We start from the raw sequence: 16,931 nt of genomic DNA on the forward strand, positions 1-16,931 counted from the left end.
GGGATAGAGTTGCAAGGATGGTCACCACCACGGATCCAGCGGCGTCCCGTCGGTCCTCAATCTTCAATTCTTTGGTGAGGAAGAAAAGGCTCCCACAGCTTGTCTCTATGGGTTTTTATAGGGCATATTTCGATGATGTCATGCGCTGCAGGTTTCATTTATCACATGACCTTCGCGTGATCGACACCAGAAACCAGTAGCTTATCAGCTCCAGCCCAGTTTCCTCCCCTGGATGCCTCAATGGCCTGGTAATCGTCCTTATGGACAGAGGGGTGTCCTGCTTAAACAGGCCATCTTGGAGACAAAGGGCTCAAGATAAGCAGTTCACAGTTCCTTGATGACAGCCCAGTCCCTCACACCTAACAATCTTTGAGGCAAATGGTTCAAGATAACAATTCAGTCTCTTACAGTTTGATTGGTCAGTTCGATTTTCAACCTGCGGCCTCTAGGGTTTGGGGTTTTTTTTCCTCTCCTCCCTGCCCGGAGAAGTTTTGTTTCCTGTCGGGGCGGGTGTACCTGCCACAGCAACGAGTGACTCAAAGGTGCAACGCCAAACAGAGATATTTGTACAAGGGTGAAAGGGGGCAAATTCCTGGATTGGTGAGTATTAAATTTAATTTAAATTAATTTAATTGCTTCCGCGGAAGGTTATAAAGTTGCACGTAGACACTTGGCAACAGGGGAAAAGATTGCCTTTACTGACAAATTGGGGTCAGAGCCGAGTGCGCGCAAGGGGAATTACTGACCAGGGGGGTCAGAGCCGGCAAATAATTAATAATCTGGATATTTGGTGAAAATGGGATCAGGCCAATCCACAATTCCTCCCTGTAGCCCTTTGGGGTGTATTTTGAAAAACTGGAATAAGTTTGGGGGAGATCCGATGACTAAAGATAAAATGAAAAGTTATTGTAATCAATGGTGGCCAAATTATAAATTGGATGATGGGGAACGGTGGCCAGAAAAATGGATCTTTACAATTTAATACAATATTGCAATTGATGTTGTTTTGTCGCCGATTGGGAAAATGGGATGAAGTTCCATATGTTAATGCCTTCATGACTTTGTACAGAAACCCAGATATTCAGAAGAAGTGTAAATTGGGGGGAGATATGTTGACGCCATGTATAGAGAAGAAAGAGAAAAAGCAAGGAGTTATATGTTAGGGGGAGGGGGATGAGCAAGAAGATGTACAGGTGTTGGTTCCACCTCCCCCACCTCCATATAATACAGAAACCAACAAGGAAAAAGATAAGGATAATAAAGGAATGAGTGGGGAAAGGGGACAAATGGGGAATGAAAATTTTAGTCCTATTTCAAGCCGAACACGAGGACAAGCTCAGCCAGTAATACAAGCGCCTTTAAGGCAAGCGGTGGGGGCAGAGGGTTTACCAGGTTTTGTACATGTTCCATTTACTACCTCTGCTCTGTTAAATTGGAAACAATCTGTTGGTTCATATTGAGAAAACCCCGAAGGGATGTATCAATTTTTAGAAACTATTATGTTAACTCATAACCCTAACTGGGGAGACATGCAAGCTTTATTGAACACCTTTTTTTACTGCAGAGGAAAAAAGAATGGTACTAGATAAGGCAAAAGAGGAAGGAGAAAAAAGAAATAGGCAGGAAGATCCTAATTGATACTTACCTTTAAGGGAAGATCCGGGATGGGATCCAAATACTGGATTTGGAAAAACTAAATTGAAGCAGTATCAACAGTTGATATTGTACGGAATACAACGTGGGGTCCCTAAACCTAAAAATTTGTCCAAACTATATGAAGTGAGACAAGAGCCTGGTGAAAACCCCTCAGCCTTTTATGAAAGGCTGTGCAAGGTAGCTAAGAAGCAGACGGATTTAAATCCGGAGGAAGAAGCCAATCGAAGGCTGTTTAATATGCTGTTTATGGGTCAGTCCTCCCAAGACGTAAGAAAGAAGTTGCAAAAGGCGGATGGGGCAGAAGGAATGTCTATTTCACAATTAATTGAAATTGCCTATAAAGTGTATAGTAACAGAGAGGAGCAGAAAGAAAAGAGAGAACAAGCGAAAATGAAATTACAGACCTCTTTGCTAGCGGCAGCTATAGTAGATAGAGAAGGGGGAAAAGGAAAAAGGGGAGGAGGCCAAGGCCGTGGGGATAAAGGCAAAAAGCTGGGGGCACAAAGGAGTCCTCCCTTAGGTCTGAATCAATGTGCTATTTGCAGGCAAGAAGGGCATTAGAAGAATGAATGCCCCAACAAGGAGAAAAAGGAGCCAGACAAGGATGTTACTGTGATGGTATTAGAGAGCTCAGATAATGAATGAAGAAAACCAAATGAAGAGGACCGGGGAGAACACTGAAGCATCCCCAGTGGATCCCCTAGTCCCAATAAAGCTGGGGAATGAAACAATTGAATTTTTTAATAGATAGTGGAGCTACTCTGTCCTGGTTTCAGCTGGGATAGAGTTAATTGTCTTCCTAGTAGCTGGTACAGTGCTATGTTTTGAGTTCAGTATGAGAAGAATGTTGATAACACACTGATGTTTTCAGTTGTTGCTAAGTAATGTTTAGTCTCAAGTCAAGGATTTTTCAGCTTCTCAAGCCCAGCCAGCAAGAAGGCTGGAGGGGCACAAGAAGTTGGGAGGGGACACAGCCAGGGCAGCTGACCCAAAGTGGCCAACGGGGTATTCCATATCATGTGACGTCACATCTAGTATATAAACTGAGGGGGAGTGGGGGTGGGGGGATCCCCGCTCGGGGACTAACTGGGCGTCGATCGGCGGGTGGTGAGCAATTGCACTGTGCATCATTTGTACATTCCAATCCTTTTATCATTACTGCTGTCACTTTATTAGTGTTATCATTATCATTATTAGTTTCTTCTTTTTATATGCTATTAAACCGTTCTTATCTCAACCCATGAGTTTTACTTCTTTTCCCGATTCTCTCCCCCATCCCACTGGGTGGGGGGGAAGTGAGTGAGCGGCTGCGTGGTGCTTAGTTGCTGGCTGGGGTTAAACCACGACATACTCATTCAGTGGTAACAAGTTGTAAGGGACCTCTTAGTAAGACTGTGCTACCGATTGTTGGGGCAACGGGAAAAAGAACCTTGCGGCCATTTTTACAACCTATGGGAGCGTATGATTGGAGACACTAAATTAACTCATGAGTTTCTATATATGCCTGAATGCCCCCTTCCACTCTTGGGATGGGATTTGTTATGCAAGCTTAATGCTCAAATAACCTTCTCTGAGAATTCTGTACAGATGCACATTCCTCGAGAAACGGCATGGAGAGCTCAACTCCGTTTACTGATGAATGAAATCTCAGAAGAACCTGGAGACAACGTTCCGGACATGGTATTGAATGCAGTAATTCCTCTGGTATGGGCCTCAAAGATGCCAGGTAAATCCAAGAATGTGATCCCGATCAAAATCAAGCTCAGACCAGGGGCAGGTCCAGTAAGGGTAAATCAGTACCCTATTAGGCTGGAAGCACGCAAAGGATTAGAGCCTTTGATAAATGTTTTTATGCAGTATGGATTGCTCAGAGAATGTCAATGTGGGAGACCGAATTGTTATCTCGAGCCATTTGTCTCAAGGATTGTTTGCTGTGAGAGACTGAACTGTGAACTATTTATCTCGAGCCATTTGTCTCTGGGACGGCTTGTTTAAGCAGGACACTCCCCTGTCCGATAAGGACCATTGCCAGGCCACTGAGGCATCCAGGGGAGGAGACGGGCTGGTCAAGCAGGGCACTCCTCTGTCCATAAGGACGATTACCAGGCCACTGAGGCATCCAGGGGAGGAGACAGGCCGGAGCCGGCAAAGCATGCAGGAATGTGGAGACTACCATTGTCATGGAAACTGTAGTCTTTGAGATAATGTGCTGGTTTCTGGTGTTGATCACGCGAAGGTCGCGTGATAGACGAAACCTGTAGCGCGTGAACAGTGCGTGAACAGTACGTATGTGCATGCATCATTGTACTATGCCCTATAAAAAACCGTGGAGACAAGCCGTGGTGTGCACCCACCACCGAAGAATTGAAGACTGAGGACCAACGGGACGCCGCTGGATCCATGGTGGTGACTATTCTTGCAACTCTATCCCGACTGCTTGCTTGATTTCTGCCTTTTTCTTCCATTCTATCCTATCGCTACTATTTTCTACTTTTGATAATAAAAGCTGTTTTGGGTATACGGCATTTGACCTCGTTTGTGTCTTAATCTCGCTCTTGGGATCATATCGAAACCTTCCCCGACATTGGATCGGGACAGTCAATCTGAATTTAATACTCCTATTTTACCTGTAAAGAAGCCTCATTCTCAGGAATACAGACTGGTACAGGACTTGAGAGTGATGAATCAGATAACTGCAGATATACATCCTAGTGTATCAAATCCTTATACCCTATTAACATCTATACCCGAAGCAAACACTTATTTTACTGTCTTGGATCTAAAAGATGCCTTCTTTTGTATCCCAGTGGATGAACCAAGCCAAACGATCTTCGCTTTCGAATGGGAGAGCCCCACAACAGGGAGAAAAGTGCAGCTGTGTTGGACTGTACTCCCACAAGGATTTAAAAACAGCCCTACCCTGTTTGGTAACGTATTGGCGAAAGAATTGGAACAATGGCGAGGTAACAATGACTATGTGACCTTGTTACAATATGTTGATGACATACTAATAGGAGCTGACACTGATGAAAGTTGTTTGAAGGTGTTTCACAAATTGAGCATTCGGTGATGGAGTTCAGTATTCTTTATTGCAGCGCTGGAAGCATGGGGGATCGCTCCTCCAAACGTGCTTAACCACGAGCTTAACTGTATGGGTTAAATACATGCCTTACATACATATTCACTAGATTTCCGAGAAATGTTATGCATAGTCATTAGTTATCCGAAAAGCTATTAGCATATGTAAATGTCCTTTACGCAAGCGCATTGGAGGTCTCTGGTGGTCGTCCGGAGTCCTCTGGTGGTCGTCCATAGTCGTCCTCACTTGTCCACTGTTTGACCCTTGTTGTATGAGTTTGCGCAGTATGCTCCTCTTCTGGGCCTCACAAACAACTTCTCTGCTTATCTCCTAACTTTAGCTCAGACATCACAAAGGACAGAACATCTCCCCTTATCACACAGGATACCTCCACAAACAAGACATATCATTACATACACAGGCTTATGTCCTTGGCTTGTCTACGTAAATCAACTTATGAAGACAGTTGTTAATCTTCTAACAAATTCCGAAGTCCTTTATCTGACAATACACTGAGTCAAAGCATACGTTCTATTTCTGCATCTACTAGGCCTAGTGTCAGCCTCTGCATCAAAGGCAACAATCAGCTTGTTAAACTATCTGGGATCGGCAGGATACAGAGTTTCCAAGAAAAAAGGCTCAGATAGCAAAGGAAAAAGTTCAGTATCTGGGCTTTGAAGCATCAAAAGGACAAAGAGAACTTGGAACAGAAAGAAAAGAGGCTACATGCAGGATTGCAGTACCAAAACCTAAAAGACAATTAAGGGGGTTTCTGGGGATGGCTGGATTTTGACGTATTTGGATCCCAAACTTTGGATTAATAGCTAAACCATTATATGATGATATAAAGGGAACCAGGAGGAATATTGGAATGGACTCCAGAATGCCAAAGGAGCTTTGATGAGATAAAGAAAAAGCTGATAGAGGCTCCAGCACTGGGTCTCCCTGATATGACAAAACCTTTCCAATTATATGTACACGAGAGGCAACATGTAGCCTTAGGAGTAATGACTCAAATGCTTGGAAGCTGGAAAAGACCAGTAGCTTACTTCTCAAAACAGCTCAATGAGGTAAGCAAAGGATGGCCCGCATGTCTTCGAGCTGTGGCAGCAGCTGCTCTATTGGTTCAGGAAGCTTGAAAGCTCACCTTAGGACAACCTATAATGGTACTGGTCCCTCATGCTGTAATGGCCATCCTAAATGATAAAGGGCACCACTGGATTTCTCCAAGTCGATTAGCAAAATATCAAGCCATCCTGACAGATCAGGAGGATATAACTCTGAGTATGGTATCTACCTTAAACCCAGCCACTCTAATGCCAACAGCTGAACAAGAACCTTTGCAACACGATTGCCTGGCCACTATTGAACAAGTTTATGCTAGCAGACTGGATTTAAAAGATGAACCACTGAAAGATGTGGATTTGGAATTATTTATGGATGGTAGCAGTTTTATGCAAAATGGGGAAAGAAGAACAGGATATGCAGTGGTAACCCTCTGGGAAGAAGTGGAAGCCAAATCACTACCTCGAAATACCTCAGCACAAAAGGCAGAAATTATTGCATTAACCAGGGCTCTGGAAATAGGAAAGGACTTGAGAATTAACATATATGCAGATTCTAAGCATGCATTCAGCGTCGTGCATGCTCATGGAGTCATATGGAAGGAACGAGGATTGCTAAATTCGCAAGGAAGTGGTATAAAATATGGACAAGAAATCTTGAAATGGTTACATGCAGTTTCAAAACCAAAAGAGGTAGCCATAATTCATTGCAGAGCCCACCAAAGAGGACAAGGAGAAATAATTCAGGGAAATAGTGTGGCAGTACATCCCACCCCCCCATCCTGCCAGCAGGAAACAAAACTTCTCCAGGAAGGGAGAAGGGGAAGGAAACCCTGGAGGCTGCAGGTTGAAATTTGAACTGGCCAATCGAGATGCGCCAGGTACACCGAGGTGACCCTCCTAGCCAATAGAATTAAATGACCACAGGTCAGATTCGACAGGGGTATAAACAGGGTCCCGCTGGAGGACACGTTGGCAGTCCTCCTCGGAGCAGCGGGTCTGCAGTCGGGGACTCCCCCTCGGGCCGGGGCACCGCCCGAGGTAACTCCTCGAGGGAGAGAGCCCTCAGCTTTTAGGTGAGTGATACGCGCGTTTTGAGCCATCACTTTAAATCGTGGGGATTCTTAAGTCGGCCGTGTAGTATTAATTCTCTTTACATCATTGAGCCTGTGGTTTTATAAAATGTTACCGGACTTCTAACTAACTTTTGCTGAAGAATAGATCTGAGTTTTAACACCTGTTGGATTTGGTTAGTCGTGCATCCGTAACATTTTAAATTGGCGTAGTCGGCAGGATGGTGTTAATGGAGGAATTATTACGGAGGCACGGCTGCAGCCCTTCTCCCCCAGGTATGGAATGGGCGAAGGAGAAGTGGTCCGACCCGGCAGCGGTCGTGGAGAGAGTAGAACTGTGCCGCGGAAGTAGTCCGCGAGACAGCAAAGGCAGCGTGTGGGCCCTCCTGGGCGCCTGCTGGATTCAAGCACAGAACCGAAAGAGTGATTCTGCTAAAAGGCAAGGGGAAATAGGTTGTCTGAAGGTGGAATTGGAGGAAAGGGATGTGCGGCCCCTTATTGAAACAGAAGGGCACGCGGGTCCGCACGGTGGGAGCCCCCGGAGCGCTGTTCGCACGGCCCCTCGGTCGGGACCCAAACTCGGCGAGTTGCAAGCTAAGTTTTCGCGCAAGCCGGGCGAAACCGAACCTGAGTATTTGTGGAGAGTTTCTCTAATGGGGGGGGACGGACGACCGGATACTGTTGAGTGATGATGAAGCATGAAATTACTGGGGCCCGGGAGTGTTTCTGAATGATGGACCACCGGGGAATCGGTCAATAACGTCCCGAGTAGCTTACTGGGCTGGGGGTGTGGACCCCAAGGAGAGAGGAGAACCTGTTACTATCCGGGCAAAGGGACTGTCGGAGTTAACAGAGGGGATGCAAAAAGCCGCCTGTGTTCAGGCTATGTATGATAGAGGGCAGCAAGGGATACCGATGACTGCACCGGTGGATCCCCGCCACCTCAGACCCCTTATTAGAGGTCTGCCGGACGCTTTAAAAATACACGTCCAGTCCCTCAGAGAAAGAATCCAGGGGGCCATTGATCGTAACCGACAGAACCCCCAGGGGCCGGCCGCGCATGTGATGACTTGGGCGGAAGTACTGCACAGCATAGTAGTTTACGGGCGCGAGATGGGATGGGCGGAGCCGAGCGGTGGCACGGAGGGCGGCAGGAAGGTCCGGGCAGCCGGTTGTAAGCCCCGCCCCCTCGAGCGGTCTCGATCTCGCGGGCGGGCGGACCGGAATTACGATCCCGAAAGGAACGCTCTCTGGCGGAAGGCACCGGCGCTGGGGGCACCCCGAGCCGTGCTGCACGGGCAGTCCGCTGACGACATCCGGGAGTTGGTGGAGTTGCTGGAGGGGAAAACTAGAGAACAAGAGGGAAGCGCCAGCAACCCCGCCCCCTCGGGAAGAGAAACGGGACCCTTTCGCGGCACTGCGAGAGGAACTGGAAGGGCTAAAAACTAGGAGCCGCGGTTTGGGGTTCAGGCCGCCCAATCTGCATGGTGAATACCTGCCAATGGTCTGCTGATAAGGAGCCTTATATACACATTCCTGTGGGCCCAAAACGGATAAGTTTAGAATTCTTAATCGGTACAGGAGCCCAGATTAGTGTTTTAAATGAGCAACAAGCTAGTGAGCTGGGAATTAGGCCATCAAGAAAGGCTATAAACATTAGGGGAGTAACAGGGGCGACAGAAAAATGCCCCATAGCTCGAACCCAACTTTGGCTACCTGGGGAAAAAAGAATGACAGCTGTGGAGGTGGCTTTAAGCCCCTATGAGGGAAATATACTGGGATTTGATGTGCTGGCAGGCAGACAATGGTATCTACCCAATGGTAGGGGGTGGAGCTTCGGGGGCAGGGAGGCAGAGGCTATTCATGTGAGAACATTGCAGGTTGCTCCTGCACTACCGCAATCTAAAGTAACCCATGTCCCTCAATACCCGCTTCCAGCCGCGGCCAAGCGGGGCATTTCAGAAGTAATTAATGATCTGGAGAAAAGAGAGATCATCAGTCGCACACATTCTCCTTACAATTCCCCTGTTTGGCCAGTCCGTAAATCAGATGGAAGGTGGCGACTAACAATTGATTATAGAAGATTGAATAGTAATACCCCACCATTAACTTCGGCCGTCCCAAGTATCACCTCAGTAATAACAGCAATACAGGCTGCAGCCCACCCGTGGATGGCTGCTTTAGATGTCAAAGATATGTTTTTTATGATTCCCCTAAGGGAAGAGGACAAACCCCAGTTTGCCTTCACTTGGGAAGGGACCCAATATACCTTTAATCGACTTCCCCAGGGATATAAGCACTCCCCTACTATTGCTCACAATGCTTTAGCCAAGCTCCTTGATGCTGTGGAGGTACCACCAGGTGTCCACATCTATCAATATATAGATGATATCCTAGTTGGTGGGGACAACAAGGAACAGGTAGGGCAAGTGGCTGAGGCCATCTGGAATCTGTTGGTCAAGAATGGGCTAGACATTCCATCTTCTAAATGCCAAGGTCCAGGACAAGAAGTCAAATTCCTAGGGGCATGGTGGATAGCTGGGGCAGTTGCAGTACCTGATGACACTCTGTCAGCAATTGAAAAGGGACAGACTCCAAGTAATAAAACGGAATTACAACAGCTGCTAGGTACCTTGGGCTATTGGAGAAAACATATACCAGGATTTTCGGTGATTGGCCGCCCTCTTTATGACTTGCTCCGAAAAAACAGAAAATGGGATTGGACTTTGCAACATACAGAAGCCCTCACCACTCTGAAAGATGAGCTTAAGGCTTATCAGAGACTAGGTCCATTGCACCCATGAGATCCTTTAAGGGTGGAATGGGGATTTGCTGAACATGCCTCATACTGTGGCGTGTTACAAAAGGGGCCACAGGGACCAGCCAGGCCTTTATTATTCTCTTCCACTGCATTTAAAGAGACTGAGTGACGATATTCAGATTGGGAGAAGGGGACTCTTTCCCTCACTAGAGCGGTTAGAGAGGCTGAAAAGCTGCATACCTCACAGGATGTTATAGTACAGGGTCCTTTCCCTCTCTTAAATTCAATCCTCAATGGGTCACCTCCTCCGGAGGGAGTAGCCCAAAAGGCCACAGTAAGGAAATGGTATGCATACCTAGAAGGGATAAGCCAATTGCTCCCACTAAAAGAGGGTCCGACTAAAGTTTTCAAACTACAGCAACCTGTAAACCCTGACCCAGCCTTGCTGGGTCAACCGTATAAACCTTCTCCGACTGAGGAGGCACCCGAATTTGTGGCAGGCTCAGATATGCAAGGAGTGTGGTTCACAGATGCATCTGCCCATCGAGTGGGATCAAAGTGGCAATATAAAGCAGTGGCATTGGAGATTGGTACTGGGAAGACAGTCGAAGAAGAGGGTGACGGTAGTGCACAAGTAGGAGAACTACGGGCTTTATTACTGGCCGTAGAGAATGGTGCTACCATCGTCTATACTGACTCTTACGCAACCTTTAAGGGTGCTACAGAGTGGTTATGTCAGTGGGAATCTAGTAAGTGGGAAGTAGGTCATGTGAAAGTGTGGAGGACAGAGGACTGGCAACGTCTCCTGGCAATAGGGAGATCCCGACCTTTAAAGGTGGGATGGGTGAAGGGACATGCTTGGGATGGAACCCCAGCTGCGAAATGGAATCAGCAGGTGGACCACCTGGCCCAAATCAGGATGGTCACCAGTGAGAAGGAGGATTGGGATAGACTAGCAGAATGGTTGCATATCAAACGAGGCCACTCAGGGAAAGCAGATCTCTATTATGAATGCCAATCTCGGGGTTGGCCAGTGTCTATGAAAGCCTGTGAAGCAATTCTTACAGCTTGCCCGCAATGCCGAATAAGGCTTAAAGCTAATCACCCAAACCAAGCTCCGGCCCAGCATATCAGACAAGGCAAGGCTCTTTGGAGCACGTGGCAGGTTGATTACATTGGTCCTTTAAAACCATCTCATGGGAAGAAGTATATTTTGGCAGGAGTGGAAGTGGTATCAGGATTGTCTATGGCAACGGCTGTTGGTACAGCCACTGGAAACCAGACAATTCAGGTCTTGCAAGAGTGGTTTGGTATTCTACCTACTCCTGAATGCATTCAAAGTGACAACGGATCACATTTCACAGCCACAGTGGTACAAGACTGGGCTCGAGGGGAGGGCATCAAATGGGTGTTTCACACCCCATATTACCCCCAAGCCAATGGTACAGTTGAGCGAACCAATGGCTTGATTAAAAAACATGCTGATGTCTCACGCCACAACTGGGACACGCGATTACCACAGGCAGTTTTTACCGTTAACAACCGATGGGGAAATTATGGTAATCCAAAAATTCGAGCATTCGGTCCTATGGAACCATTAAGGGGCAAGGATTTTATTCCAGGCGACCAGAAACATCAGCTCCCACGGGAGACATACGTGGGCCAATCCGTCATGGTGAAACTGCCCTCCATTGGTATTGTTCCTATGACCTTAGCAAAACCCAGAGGCCTGCATGCCTGGGAAGCTTTGGATGGAAGTGGAAAGACTCACCGTATCAGTGCCCGGTGGTTAATACCGGACTTCTAACCCTGTGACCCGGTTTTAAAACCGAGGCCTAGTTGTGCTTTTTTACAGGACCATGAAGGAAGGAGTCATTCCAGTCCGTTTGCTGACAGTGATGACTGCGACAGACGTGGATGATGAAGATCTGGATAATAATGTCGTGGCAAAATGATGGACATTAATATCACGAGTCCTTGACCTCACATGAGAGCAATATAACAATTATAGTGGATCACCAGATGTGACTATATCCTCCAAGTAACCCATGGGATCACGGGGTAGAGTTGGAATGGTACTATGCTATGCCCTGAAATTCCATCGGGGCAACTGTATGGTACTCGAGGAACATCGATAGAGCACCCTAGAACTGAGTTTACAGCTATCAACCTTAGCCAATGCTACATCTAACAATTTGGGGACTCTCAAACAATCGGTTATAACATATCGGTAAAATGACTATCAAAAATTGGGCTGTATTGGATTAGATGCCAAAGAAAGAGAAGGGTATATGTAAAGTTTTGGACATGTCAATGGACAACTGCTGTGTTCACTCCAAATGTGTCAATGTGGCTTCAAGACTAAATCAACGAGAGAATATGGCAAGAGACTCGGAGGCAATTGCTTCTGCAACAGGGACCAACTGGTTGGGAAAAGTTTTGATATGTTCAGATTTTCTTTCACGGGGTGGGGTTGGAATGATACTACGCTACGCTCTGAAATCTCACATGGAGGCAATTGTTTCTGTCACGGGGTGGGAGACCAACATTCTCTAATCTTTAATAATGCTTGTAGTTATGATTACTGTAATCTATATTGCAATAAGTTCTATCAAACGCTTGGTAGTGAAGCCTGTACTAACGGTTAAGTATACTCCTTTAAACTGTCCATACACCGAATATTCCTGTGTTCGATATTCCGCTTTGGTTCTAGACCAGAAGGGAACGATGACCCACAATGAGCGTCAAACTCGCCAAACTGCACCCCCTTTTAACTTTGGAGGCAAGAGGTGACTGTACCACCACTCCAAAGAAACCAGTCGAATCATGACTGTGGTCACGGGGTGGATTGTGGCAGTACATCCCGCCCCCCCCCCCCCCCCCCCCCCCCCCGTACTGCCAGCAGGAAACAAAACTTCTCCAGGAAGGGAGAAGGGGAAGGAAACCCGGGAGGCTGCAGGTTGAAATTTGAACTGGCCAATCGAGATGCGCCAGGTACACCGAGGTGACCCTCCTAGCCAATAGAATTAAATGACCACAGGTCAGATTCTACAGGGGTATAAACAGGGTCCCGCCGGAGGACACGTTGGCAGTCCTCCTCGGAGCAGCGGGTCTGCAGTTGGGGACTCCCCCTCGGGTTGGGGCACCGCCCGAGGTAACTCCTCGAGGGAGAGAGCCCTCAGCTTTTAGGTGAGTGATACGCGCGTTTTGCGCCATCACTTTAAATCGTGGGGATTCTTAAGTCGGCTGTGTAGTATTAATTCTCTTTACATCATTGAGCCTGTGGTTTTATAAAATGTTACCGGACTTCTAACTAACTTTTGCTGAAGAATAAATCTGAGTCTTAACACCCGTTGGATTTGGTTAGTCATGCATCCGTAACAAATAGAAAGGCCAATTTGGCAGCCAAAAGAGCGGCACTGCATGATCAAGTAATTGGAGCTTTGGTACCCGATAAAAGAATTAACATGAGACCCCCCTCAATATTCTGAGAAGGAAAATCCACTGGCAGAAAGGTTAAAATGCTCAAAAAGTGCCGAAGGATGGTGGATGACTTCGGATCAACGGGTTCTCATCACAGCCAAAATGATGGAAGCTCTCCTTAAAAGATTACACGAGGAAACTCATATGGGAGCAGATGCCATGATAAGTAGTGTTAAAAGATACGCCATAGGACCAAAAATGCAGACAATTGCGGATATAATAGTAAGAAGATGTCGGATTTGCTGTGTCAATAATCCCGAAATACAAAGACGACCACCCGCTGGTGAAGTGAAGAGGGGAATAACTCCTGGGGAGCAGTGGCAACCGTGAGTTGGAGGGACCATGTTTCTGTGGTGGCAGCAATGGGAGCGAATGCAGGTGTGCAAGTAAGTATGTGATCACTAGCAATGATCAAGCCAGAGTAGCCAGTGAGTAGGTGAAGTGGCCTGGGAGCCAGATTTGTCTCTAAGGGTGAGACCATGGAGGGGTTGGCTATTGTGGACCAGGGGAGTCCCAGCCAGCTCTGAGTGTGAGTGTGTGTGCGAGTGAGATGGTCTGTACCAGGAACTGGAGGGTGTGGCGGTGTGCTTCCCCCCAACCTGACCTGTATTTCCCGTAACCCTGCTCAAGTGATAACCACCAGTGGCGGTTGTAATGGATGCGTCTGGTCATGATGGCTGCATCCAGCTCAAAGTGGGTTCGGGGGAGACAGATAACAACACAGTAGCCATGGGCTAATTTGAACAGTGCACCCACCTAACCACAGTGCTGGTCAATGTCCGACTCAAGCCAAATTTGGAAGAAACTAACATCTGTAGTCGGTATGCAAATATGACTATAAGTCAATTATCTTACTCCATAAATAGTGGACAGCCCATGGCCCGTTGAGCTCTCCTGCACAGCAGCGGGCTGCACGCCAGGATCTCCCCTTGAGTAGGGCTGCCTCTTGAGGTTACTCCTTGAGGTTGAGAGAGTCCTTGCCGCAACAGATACTCGGTAAGTGATTAATAGCATGCTAAACTTTGAAATCCTAAGTGATATAAAGGATTGATTGCGCATCTATACTCCTTTAGACATAAACCATTGACCAAGTCTGGGACTAAGTCTGGATCCAGCCGCACCTAAACTCCCCTCTGAGAAGGAGTTTAGAACGCAAGGGGGTCCTTTCTGAACCTCATGACTCAACGGGAGGGTCTCCCTGACAGTTTTGTCTGACTCTGTCCTCTATGCAATAAATACTCAAGCGTACCTTGCCATCGAATCTTGTTAAACCACTGTCGCATTTACTATCAAACTTTGTTAAATCGCTGTTTTATATCAATAAACATATTGCTACTTCTCTCTTACGAGTGAAGTGTGTCACTCCATCCGCGACAGAGGGGGGCTGCAGCCTCGGGGGCCCGTATGTTCAAGTGCCAGCAGCTGGGGACACTGGGATCCAGGGGCCAGCTACTGGGCAGAGTGAGTGTCTGAGCCCAGCTGCTTAAGGGAGCCACCTTGTGCATATGCATATATATAGTCTCACTAGTGGACCTCCATCCTCTCCAGCCAGAGAGCAGGGAGCAGGATGAGGACGTTGGTGCTGTCTGTGTTCATGTGAGTGCTCTGAGAGACTGTGAGCTGTGTGGCTGGCCATGTATATATGCGGTGTATACGTGTGTCCTGTGTGCATGTGCCTACTGGGAATACATTCTTCAGCCTCACTACTGGTTGAACCTGGGGACATGGAACGGCAGCAGCCTCGCCTCTCTCAGGCTGTTGGATCCAACGTGATATCACTTAATAAACCAAAGAAATGAAAGAACTTGGCTTACCTCCAAGAAACGTTTTCTCAGTTCCTAAGTTATTTAAGAGAGACAAGAGATTCACAACATATTTAAGGTGTTGGTACTGCAACATTTCATATTGTTGTGGTGCAAGTCTCATATGGCCTTTAAGAGTATAGCAATACTTATTGCTCCTCATTATTCTGTATACCTAACAGTCTAACTTCTTGCCACATCACTTTCTGAGTTCAAGTTGCTTGGTAATGATAACATTCAGCTGGCTGAAAAGAAACTACTTCCAGTACAGAGGAGGAGAGAGGAAAATACAAGGATACTTGGTGGAATGAGTCCCACGACTGGAGTGCTGGGATGGAGGGATATAGGCTGTTCAGGAGGGATAGGCAGGGCAGGTGAGGTGGGGTTGCACTGTATGTAAAGGAGAGGTTTGACTGTACAGCCCTTACAGTTAGGGATGATGTGGTTGAGAGCCTCTGGGTGAGGATTAGGGGGATGGAAAACAAAGCAGATGTCATAGTGGGTGTCTACTATGAGTCACCCAGCCAGGATGATAGCACCGATGAGTTATTCTATAAGCAATTAGGAGAAATCTCTGGATGGGTAGCCCTTGTCCTTATGGGAGATTTCAACTTCCCAGACATCAACTGGGAATAGCATACTGTTGTGACGAGCAGGTCTGGGAAATTCCTGAAGTTTGTGGGAGATACAACTTCTTGTCACAAGTACTCGGGGAGCCAACTAGAAAAGATGCCCTCCTAGACTTGTTGTTTGTGAATAGAGAAGGACTCGTGGGAGATGTGATGGTAGGTGGCTGTCTTGGCCACAGTGATCATGAAAAGGTTGAGTTTAAAATTTTCAGTGTAACGAGAAAAAGGTCAGCAGAGTTGCTACCCTGGATTTCAAGAGAGCAAACTTTAAGCTACTCAGGCAGCTACTTAGTGTTCCCCCAGAATCTGCCTTTGAGGGCTTAGGGGTCCATGAGTGCTGGTCATTTTTTAAGAACCACCTTTTAGAAGCACAGGAGCAGGCAATTCCATTGTGTCGGAAGTCAAGCAAGTGGGGCAGAAGACCAGCTTGGCTGAACAGGGAACTGCTTGTGGAGCTCAAGAGGAAAAAGAAACGGTATGATCTCTGGAAGCGAGGTCAGGCTTTGCAGGAAGATTACAGAGCCATGGTTCGCATATGCAGAGAGAAGACACGAAAGGCCAAAGCTCAATTAGAGTTGAAACTGGCCAGTGTTGTGTCAGACAACAAGAAAGGCTTTTTAAAGTATGTTAATAGCAAGAGGAGGTCTAAGGAAAACATTGGACCGATGCTTGTTGAAGATGGTCACCTGACTAATAGGAATGAAGAAAAAGCGGAGGCATTCAATGTGTCTTTTGCCTCAGTCTTCAATAATACTGACAGACCTTGGGCTGCCCGGTCCTCTGAGTTGGAGGACCATGACTGCGGGAACAGTGACTTTCCGTTTGTGGACACTGAATTTGTAAGGGACCAGTTGTATCAGATAAACGTTCATAAGTCCATGGGGGCCTGATGGGATTCGTCCCAGAGTACTGGAGGAGCTAGCGGATGTTATGGCAGGACCCGTCCAATCATCTACCAAAGGTCTTGGGAGTCTGGGGAGGTCCCTGCTGACTGGAAGCTAGCCAATGTTATTCCAATTTGCAAGAAGGGCGTGAGGGAAGACCCAGCAAACTACAGACCTGTTAGTCTAACCTCAGTACCTGGAAAAATTATGGAGAATATCATACTGGGTGCTACTGAAAGGCATTTAAAGGACAACGCAATCATCAGGCACAGTCAACATGGGTTCACAAAGGGAAAGTCCTGTTTAACTAATTTGATATCCTTCTACGATAAGGTCACCCGCCTAGTGGATGAAGGGAAGGCAGTGGATGTAGTTTTTCTGGATTTTAGTAAGGCTTTTGATACTGTCCCTCACAGCGTCCATCTGGACAAGTTGTCCAACTGTGGGATGAGCAGGTACACGGTGCGCTGGGCGAAGAACTGGCTGGACGGCAGGGCTCA

The sequence above is a fragment of the Aquila chrysaetos genome, assembly GCF_900496995.4.
Source record: "Aquila chrysaetos chrysaetos chromosome W unlocalized genomic scaffold, bAquChr1.4 W_unloc_3, whole genome shotgun sequence".
Classification (NCBI taxonomy): domain Eukaryota; kingdom Metazoa; phylum Chordata; class Aves; order Accipitriformes; family Accipitridae; genus Aquila; species Aquila chrysaetos.